General features: G+C 39.2%; 1 protein-coding gene across 1 annotated transcript in view; it reads right to left on the minus strand.

Annotated features, from left to right (window-relative positions):
* LOC144978040 (uncharacterized) overlaps nt 1-10,450 on the minus strand; it is a 207,112-nt gene that overhangs the window by 50,271 nt on the left and 146,391 nt on the right. The window contains exon 3 of the mRNA XM_078923523.1: nt 2,313-2,453. The gene's annotated coding sequence lies outside the window, so the exon portion shown is untranslated. The remainder of the gene's footprint in view (nt 1-2,312; nt 2,454-10,450) is intronic.

A 10,450-nucleotide genomic window follows, 5' to 3' on the forward strand; every position in this document is an offset into this window, starting at 1 on the left:
TGTCCTATCCAAAGGATAGCAAGTCATTGCTATTGTCCGTTTCACACAAAGTATAGATAGTATGCGCTTGGCTAAGAAGCTCACAACATTGCCATCCGGAAGTATAACGGACCAACACACAAAACTGTGTGTATCCATGAACGTTTATAGTCGGGTTAATACAGTTCAGTGAGCATTACTCATAAACGCGGATGGCAAAAAACAATAGCAAAGGCCTGAGTGACGTCATCTTCGAACTATCTATAAAGATTCCAGGTTACGCATAGACAAGTGTCCTATCCAAAGGATTACAAGTCATTGCTATTAAACTGTCCGTTTCATGAAAAGTTTACTTTTCTTGTCAAAATAAATAAACAAAAAGAAAAAAAATCAAAAAAAAAAAAAAATAGAAATTAAAAATGTGGAATGTCGTGACAAGACTGACGATAATTTCCCTATCGGGGTGTCGGATTTCATGCCATTTTACGGTATTCAAACATCTCGAACTCATAAATAAATAGTCTAATGAATTGTGATACTGATGATAGTAATTCTATCATTTAACAACAAAAGTGCTTTAAGAGTGCAATATCCACTAAAAGTACACAAAGCGCTTTACAAGAGGTCTCTGACTAAAAGTACACAAAGCGCTTTACAATGGGTCTCTGACTAAAAGTACACAAAGCGCTTTTACAAGAGTTCCCTGACTAAAAGTACACAAAGCGCTTTTACAAGAGTTCCCTGACTAAAAGTACACAAAACGCTTTTACAAGAGTTCCCTGACTAAAAGTACACAAAACGCTTTTACAAGAGTTCCCTGACTAAAAGTACACAAAGCGCTTTTACAAGAGGTCCCTGACTAAAAGTACACAAAACGCTTTTACAAGAGTTCCCTGACTAAAAGTACACAAAACGCTTTTACAAGAGGTCCCTGACTAAAAGTACACAAAGCGCTTTAAAAGAGTTCCCTGACTAAAAGTACACAAAGCGCTTTACAAGAGGTCTCTGACTAAAAGTACACAAAGCGCTTTACAAGAGGTCTCTGACTAAAAGTACACAAAGCGCTTTACAAGAGGTCTCTGACTAAAAGTACACAAAGCGCTTTACAAGAGGTCTCTGACCAACAGCAACACGTAACGTGTAGAGTGAGTTATGCATGACTCTTGTTAGGCGATATTACAAATTATTTTTATTTTCGTTCTGAGACAACGCTGTTAACGGCCAGGTATTCATTTTACACATGAGTACGGTGAGAGTGTGTGTGTAAAGAGCCTTTTCAAAGGAGTCAACTATGCGCCGAGCGAGGCTCAAACCATGGATCTTCCGATCCGAAAGCGAGTGTCATACCACAAGACTACATTGCCACACATCAAAGAACTAAGTGACGTCAAATTCGTTCCATCTATTAATAGAGTGAAGATGACGTCACTCGGATCTTTGTTATTGATTTTTACCCTCCATGTTTATGAGTAATTCTCACTAAACTTTATTAACCAGACTATAAACGTTCAATGTTACACATAGATTTGTGTGTTGGTCCGTTATACTTCCGGATGACAATGTTGTGAGCTTCTAAGCCAATCGAATACTATCTATATCATTCAAGTGATAAAATGTTACTTATACGTATGTGAAATCAACGACTATATATATATATATATATATATATATATATATATATATATATATATATATATAGAGAGAGAGAGAGAGAGAGAGAGAGAGAGAGAGAGAGAGAGAGAGAGAGAGTATACTTTTCTTGTCAAAAATAAACAAAAAGAAGCAAAATTAAAAAGATAAAAGAAATAGGTCAGATGTCATGATAGGATTCAATAGTCTGACGTCACGTCCGCTCAGCAACGAGCAGCTTGGTTCTTAAACAAAGAAAATAAGAACTTTTTATTCTTCATGCTGGTTAGAACTTTTTCACATGTCAAGTGATCAGAATGTATAAAAGTCAAAACATGATCAGATTTATAATTTTTTCTCCTTTGGATACACTTTTATACTCGTCGGAGAAATACTTCATAAGGGCTTCCGCCATTGTTCCGATAGCTTAGAGCCATTTACTGAGTTACCATGGGCCATTACGAGGGAAGTGACGTCACGACTGTTGAACCTTATTTATCTAAGGGGATCTCCGATTACTTGGCATGTACCGTATTGAAATAACTCAAACCAAAAATAAATCGTCCAATTTTGACAATGATGATTGTAATAGGCCCAACAATTCAAACCCAGGAGTTGTTATAATATTTGTGTATCTTGCAATCAGTGAAATTCTACTCGGCCATGGTCTGTGAGTCTAGTGTATGTTACATTATTAAAACTACAGTCAAATGATTCGTGCATATCTAAATGAAAGATTGGGACACGAAACCCCTGAGACCTTGAGCGCAGTTTTGCGTGATGCTTTCTTTTTCGTTTTGATGCGAAACTAAACGTGATGTTTTCTTTTTTGTTTTGGTGCGAAACTAAACGTGATGTTTTCTTTTTTGTTTTGGTGGGAAACTAAACGTGATGTTTTTTTTTTCGTTTTGGTGCGAAACTAAACGTGATCTTTTCTTTTTTGTTTTGGTGCGAAACTAAACGTGATGATTTCTTTTTTTTTTGTTTTGCTATTGTTTACAGACGCTTTACGGCGATTGCGGCACTTTTAGGTCATTTCACTTCACCTCATCTCATTCTAATGACCGAGGAGATCGTAGAAGTCGCTTTTACGTTGCCTGCGACACTTTTAGGTCGTTTCACGTCACCTCATTCTCATAACCGAGGAGACCCATTGTAGAAGAAACACGAAAGACGGCTTTGCAGTAATGGCCCTCTATCCAAATCGGTTGTTTTGCTATTGCATTCAGTGGCTTTACGGCACTTGCGATACTTTTCGGTTGTTTCACCTCACCTCATTCTCATAACCTAGGAGATTGATCGTGGAAGAAACATGAAAGATGGATGACCTTACAGTAATGGCCCTCTATCCAAATGGAAAGACAGAGCTAGAGGAAGACAAAGAATGACTTATTTAAATAACCCAAGAATAGCCAAATGTTATTTCAAAAACAACACAGATTAATTTCATGCGCACCGCAGAGGATCGTGATTCGTGGAGACAACTGACCGGAAACGTGCTCAAGAGTACAAGCCACGATGGATGTTGATCCAAATCGGTTGTTTTGTTGTTGTATTCGGTGTCTTTGTGGCCAAAGACTTGTCTTTTGACGCCAGTTTTTTGGCCAGTGTCAGGCTATAAGTTAACGATGGCTAGGCACTGCTCGACTTCGGGCACTCCTTCTCCCCCCCCCCCCCCTTACCCCCGTCTCCTCCCCCGCCCCGACTTCTCCCTGACCTGCGACACGCCTACTTACAGAGGAAAATACGTACTTGTCCAGCATGCACCATTGATCTTATACAATGTCCTGCGAGTGAGTTCGTGGTCTGCTTGATATTATATTATTATTATCATCATTAGTATTAAATGAAACCAGAAACTAGCAATCGGAATACAGCACCCGTCAAGTCAAGCCGTCAAAAAATTGTCAATACTGCCGTATTCCCCCCCCCCCCCACCCCCTCCATATTTTAACATTTGACCAGAAAACTCGTCATTCAAACATCGATCGATTTAAATGACCATAATCTTGGCAACAAAAAAAACAACAAAAAAACACAACTCTCAAACCTGGGACTTTGTGAAGACCCAAGTTTGAGAGTATTTTTTTCCAGGCACAGGAGAAAAATAGCCAATTGATTCATCGCTTTGATATTATTATAGATCATTGGCATCAATATAGATATGAAAAATTGTATAGCAGTCGAGGCAGGCTAATATATATATATATATATATATATATATATATATATATATATATATATATATATTATGGGGGTTGGGGGGGTGTTATTCTCTTGTATGTTTCTCTTTGCTCTGTCTGACACTGTTTCATACACGGTTTTAAAGACCTTTATCCTACCTACACAACTGCCTTCTCTCTCTTTGTCACAAGTTTTCTTTGCCCATCAATCATCTCATTCATTCTTCACAAATGTCCTCCTCCTTTCACCTCTTGTCTTACTCCTAATCTCATAATATATTCCCTCTGAATTCGTTAATTTCTATAGACATTGACAAGTCACCACCACCACCCACCACCCACTAGCTCCTAGTTCTAGCACCCAACAGGCCTCACCTCACCTCGCCTCACACACACACGACACACGATTCTTTCCTTGGGTGTGTTTTTTTGTTATTATCTCGAGCAGTTCCAAGAAATTCGTGATAAGATAAAATCATCACAGGATCACACCGACTAGAGCCTTAGAATAAATTATACCATAGAAATTTGGCACCTCCAAGACGCGTCTGGGCGTCGCTGATGTTCTGGTTGTTTTGACAAGAGCTGCTTTACAGCTAAACTTTGGAGAAAACAAAATACGAATATAAAATTTTGGCCAGAAAACTCGGCCTTCAAAGCAAATCAAATATCTATCGATTAAAATGACCGTTCATCTTGTCAAAAACTCTCAAACCTGGGGCTTCACGGAAGCCCCAGGTTTGAGAGTTTTTGACAAGATGAGGGGTATTTGAAGGATGATTTTTATGGCCAAAATTTTAAATACGTGATTTTGGGGGATTTTTTGGGGTATTTTTTTGTTTGGTTTGTTTTTACAGATTTTGGCTGTATAGAAGTTCTGGGTCTTGGGAATTTGTGCAGAACTCGAGTCAAACAATACACGGAACAGGACTGTCTTAATCCCTATACAAATCATATTCGAGTATTCCACAAAAAACGGACGTCTTACAATTGAATAAATAGATAGATGGATAAACGGAAAAATAAATAAATGAAATATATATATAAATGAATCAATGAATGGATAAATAAATAAATAAATAGTTGGATAATTTATGATTTGAAGAGAAAGGCGAGTCTAGACGGGTAATTGGTACGACGCCGAGTTTTCGACGATTCAATTTGCATCATATCATATCATCTTGGTAAACGTCCAAATATTTGCAGGTCTGACAACTGAAAGCAATAGATTGAATAAAGTTGACGCCACTCAAGCCTTTGTTATTGTTTTTTGCCATCCGCGTTGATGAGTAATTCTCACCAAACTGTATTATCCAGACTATAAACGGTGAGGTTACACATAGCTTTGTGTGTTAGTCCGTTATACTTCCGGATGGCAATGTTGTGAGCTTCTTAGCCAAGCGCACACTATCTGTAGGGAAGAAAAGTGTGATGTAAAAGCTGGTTCCTATTTCATTGGAAGTCGTACATCACTTTTCCAGAAGACTGAATACGTAACTAGTGTAATTATTTTTTTTTCTCTGAGTCACAGTGATGGTATCGTATTTTCTGGTCTAAATATACGCTGGTTGTCTTTAAAAATCATCATCCTCGCTCGTTTACATCGCGTAATCTTAAGAATCTTCCTATATACATCCTGCCTGCTACTGAAATAGTTATGCTACTTAACGGCAAAATCGCTTCATCAGTGGTGGGGACTTTCTACCTGTCTAACATGTACCCGTTATGGTAACTGTATAGTCACCTGGAACAACTACAAGAAGAGGTCTAACTTCTACGTCATGGCACAAGACCGAAGGGCTAGAGCTCAGGTGGTCGCTGGTTCGGATAAGTAAGTAAGTCAGTAAGTAGTAATGAGCCCGAAACCGCAGAGCATCTATTTGATTGGTGTATTGTGACGAAGCTTCCGGGCGGGTTTGGTGACGGTGCACGAGGGTGGTAAAAAAATTTGCTGATTGGGTCGATCGTCATAACATAGTAGTGTGAGCACCATTAGAAGCTGCTGCCGCCTATATGTAGCCTATTGACGTCACTCAGGCCTTTGTTATTGTTTTTGCCATTCGCGTTTATGAGTAATTCTCACTAAACTGTATTAGCCCGACTATAGATAGTATGCAGATGACGTCACTCAGGCCTTTGTTATTGTTTTTGCCATCCACGTTTGTGAGCTGTTCTCACTAAACTGTATTAACCAGACTATAAAAGTTCATGGTTACACAGAGTTTGTGTGTTTATCCGTTATACTTCCGGATGGCAATGTTGTGAACTCCTTGGCCAAGCGCATTCTATCTATAAACGTTCATAGTTACACAGAGTTTTGTGTTTTGGTCGGTTATACTTCCAGGTGGCAATGTTGTGCCAAGCGCATAATATCCATTCATTATTGGTACGCCGAAGGACTGGTTACATACACACTCCCAAGGATTTAGGAACCAAAAGAGTGGAGGTTTGACGTCACGACTTTTCTTCACTATTTTTGCTTTTTTAAAATTAACATTGTTGTAATGGATGTGCGAGAGACAAACCAATTCAAATACTTGGGAACAACAACTGTACAAGGAGATGGGGGCAATGAGATGGTATGGAGGTTAAGAAGAGGACACAGGCAGGCTAGAATAATACGCTTCAACAGTCGTAACGTCACTTCCCTCGTAAGACGCGTGGTAACTTAGTAACTGGCTCTAAACTATCGGAACAATGGCGGACGCCCTTAAGAAATATTTCTCCGACGAGCATAAAAGCTTATCCAGAGGAAATAAAATAATTATAAATCTGATCATGATTTTACTTTTACACATTCTGATCAAAAGACATGTGAAAAGTTCTCGCCAGCTCGAAGAATAAAAAGTAGGTACCGGTTTTGTTTGTTTAGAACCAAGATGGCTGCCATTGCTGGGCGACGTGACATCAGACTATTGAATCCAATTGGAGGAAGGTAACTGGAGTTATGTGTGACAAACCAATTTCCGCAAAGCTGAAGGGGAAAATATATACAACCGTTGTAAGACCAGCAATGTTATATGGAATAGAGACAGCGGCTACAACAAAGAAACAAGATAAAGAAGTTGAGGTGGCAGAAATGAGGATGTTGAGATGGTCACTTGGCTGGACAAGAAAAGATAAAGTGAGAAATGAACGAATTCTAAGGTTGACTGAAGTGAAGAATGTATCAATAAAGATGAGGGAAGATGGATTGAAATGGTTTGAACACGTAAAGAGACGAGAGAGTAGGGAGTACGTGGGGAGAAAAATATTGGAGATTAACTGGTTCTATATCCACTTTTGGAAAATTTTGAGATATTACATGCGTTACAATCAAGATTTTAAAAGGTTTTATCTGACAAAAATTGGTTCAAATCGAAAAATGGACGCATATACTATGTATAGAAGAGTGGTTAAAGTTTATATATAGTCATTAACAAAAAAATAACTCTCTCCTTACCAGCCATTTTCAGGATTATCCCCAAAACTCCACACCCAACTAACACAAAAATAGATTTTTTAAATCATTCAAACACACAAGCAGCAAGCTCTTGCAATAACGTCAATTCCTACATATTGATGTTAAACCCCGCCTTTTATGATATAACGTTATTTTGATATATGTCCTTTTCACCTGTTCCAACATCCCTAAACCAATTTAAGAATGATTGATTAACTAGTACTCAACACGAATACCTGTCCCCTAACTTGGACGTAAAAACTGCCTAAACGTATCATGCACTGACCAAGTTTAACTGATATGCCTGCATTGTGTACTCACTAAACCCATTTGCTAATATATTATAATTGACAATTTTACACCAAAATTCTTAGATAGCCTTTTGCATAAGCTTAATGTCTTACAAATGTATACAGGATGTCCCCAAAAATATACACATTAAAAATTATTGTAAACGTGGGATTTGATTAGAAAGATGTAATTATTTTTTTTTAATGTGGTTAAAATGCAGTTTTAAATACCCAATGAAATCCTCCTTATAAATATTTTACACTTATAAAATAATTTACTTTGAGTAAATGCTTTGTTAATAATTATGTTCAATGAGTATACATTATATGGGGACACCCTGTTTATATGTAATTATTGACATCGAGAGAGAGAGAGAGAGAGAGAGAGAGAGAGAGAGAGAGAGAGAGAGAGGGAGAGAGAAAGAACGAGAAAGAGAGAGCGAGAAAGAGAGAGCGAGAAAGAGAGAGAGAAAGAGAGAGCGAGAAAGAGAGAGAGAAAGAAAGAGAGAGAGAGAGAGAGAGAGAGAGAGAGAGAGAGAGAGAGAGAGAGAGAGAGAGAGAGAGAGAGAACGAGAGAAAGAACGAGAGCGAGAGAGAGAGAAAGAGAGAGAGGGAGAGATAGAGAACGAGAGAAAGAACGAGAGCGCGCGCGCGCGAGAGAGAGAGAGAGAGAGAGAGAGAGAGAAAGAGAGAGAGAAAGAGAGAGAGATAGATAGAGAGTGAGAAAGAGAGAGAGAGATAGATAGATAGATAGATAGATAGATAGATAGATAGATAGAGAGAGAGAGAGAGAGAGAGAGAGAGAGAGAGAGAAAGAGAGAGAGTTATATAATTTCACTGTCACCTAGACTTGGCCAGGTGGCGTAAATACGGTGGCTAATCCCCCCCCCCCCCCCCCCCCCCCCCCCCCCCCCCCCCCCCCCGCCCAAACTGCCCTCGAGCCTAAAATCCCTGCATTATGTCTATTGCTAAATCGCTGATCTGATTTCAAATCTAAATTATGACCCGTGGCGTTCAAAACGGCACCGTGTATCATGCCGGCACGAACCAGATGAGACTATATGTGACCCAACGTCTCAAAACGGTATTATGTCGGAATAAACCAGATACTAAATAGTCCAAATTAGAGCTAAATTGGTCAAAATTTTGAATTATTGCTATTTAGCAACCTGAAATATGATAACAATTCTCCTCAATAAAACATACAAACTGAACGCAAGTCTGATATTCCTGGTTATAAATTCAGATTTCAGCATCTTAATCATCCTGACTTAATACCGTTTTGAGGCGAGGGATCACATATGGTCTAGTGGTGTGACACTCACCTTCGGATCGTAAGGTTCTGGGTTCGAGTCCCGAGCGGCGCATTGTTTGAGTCGTTGGAAAAAAAAAACCCAACAAAAAAAACAAAAAACAAAAACGCTCTTTACTCACTTTCTTTCACCGTATTCAGATGTAAACGGATTATCTGGCCATTAACAGCGTTGCCTCTGTCCAACAAAAAATAAAAAAAAATAATTGATATCGCCCAACAGGCATCATGCATGTCTCCGTTTAACTTGTTAAGTGTTGCTGTTGGCTGCTACAGAACCCTTGTCATGTAAAGCGCATTGAGTCCTGTTAGATAATATTGACCTTTATAAAAAAGGTCATAGATCGAAATGACGGGAAATGTACTGCTTGCGACGTGAAAGAAGAAGAATAAAAAAAAAGAGCTTTTGTATAGCGCAATATCCACTTAACGTGCTCAAAGCGCTTTACAAGGGGTCCCTGGCCAACAGCAACACTTAATATTTAGGACGGGACATGACGCCTGTTAGGCGAAATTACAATTTTTCGGACAGAGACAACGCTGTCAACCGCCAGGTACTCATTTTACACCTGAGTACGGTGAGAGAATGTGAGTGAAGAGCCTTTTCCAAGGACTCAACTATGCGCCGAGCTAGCGAGGCCCGATCCGAAAATGAGTGTCATACCACTAGACCACTTAACCGCCGATTGTCTAGTCGAATGTTCGAGTTACACACACATATATTTGATCCGACAGATCGTGAAAATCCAGACTTCAGAGGTTTGATCCGACAGATCGTGAAAATCCAGACTTCAGAGGTTTGATCCGACAGATCGTGAAAATCCAGACTTCAGAGGTTTGATCCGACAGATCGTGAAAATCCAGACTTCAGAGGTTTGATCCGACAGATCGTGAAAAAACCAGACTTCAGAGGTTTGATCCGACAGATCGTGAAAATCCAGACTTCAGAGGTTCGATCCGACAGATCGTGAAAATCCAGACTTCAGAGGTTTGATCCGACAGATCGTGAAAATCCAGACTTCAGAGGTTTGATCCGACAGATCGTGAAAATCCAGACTTCAGAGGTTTGATCCGACAGATCGTGAAAATCCAGACTTCAGAGGTTTGATCCGACAGATCGTGAAAATCCAGACTTCAGAGTTTCGATCCGACAGATCGTGAAAATCCAGACTTTCAGAGGTTTGATCCGACAGATCGTGAAAATCCAGACTTCAGAGGTTTGATCCGACAGATCGTGAAAATCCAGACTTCAGAGGTTTGATCCGACAGATCGTGAAAATCCAGACTTCAGAGGTTCGATCCGACAGATCGTGAAAATCCAGACTTCAGAGGTTCGATCCGACAGATCGTGAAAATCCAGACTTCAGAGGTTTGATCCGACAGCCAGTGACATTTTGAAAGGATTAAACATTTTATTTTTTTTTCAAATTGACAAATAAAACAAAAAACAAAACAGCACAAAAAACCCAAACACACTGGAATGACATTTATCGAGTCAACTTAACTTCATTCACCTTGACATGAAACTCGATAGGGGGAAAAGAGTAAACCATAGCATTATTACAACTGGTGGAATCTTCTTATCAATATTACAGGAATCTCGCATCATAGAATC

This window comes from Berghia stephanieae, chromosome 8 (assembly GCF_034508935.2).
Source record: "Berghia stephanieae isolate SIO BIC M18660-M18661 chromosome 8, UCSD_Bste_1.3, whole genome shotgun sequence".
NCBI classification, from domain to species: domain Eukaryota; kingdom Metazoa; phylum Mollusca; class Gastropoda; order Nudibranchia; family Aeolidiidae; genus Berghia; species Berghia stephanieae.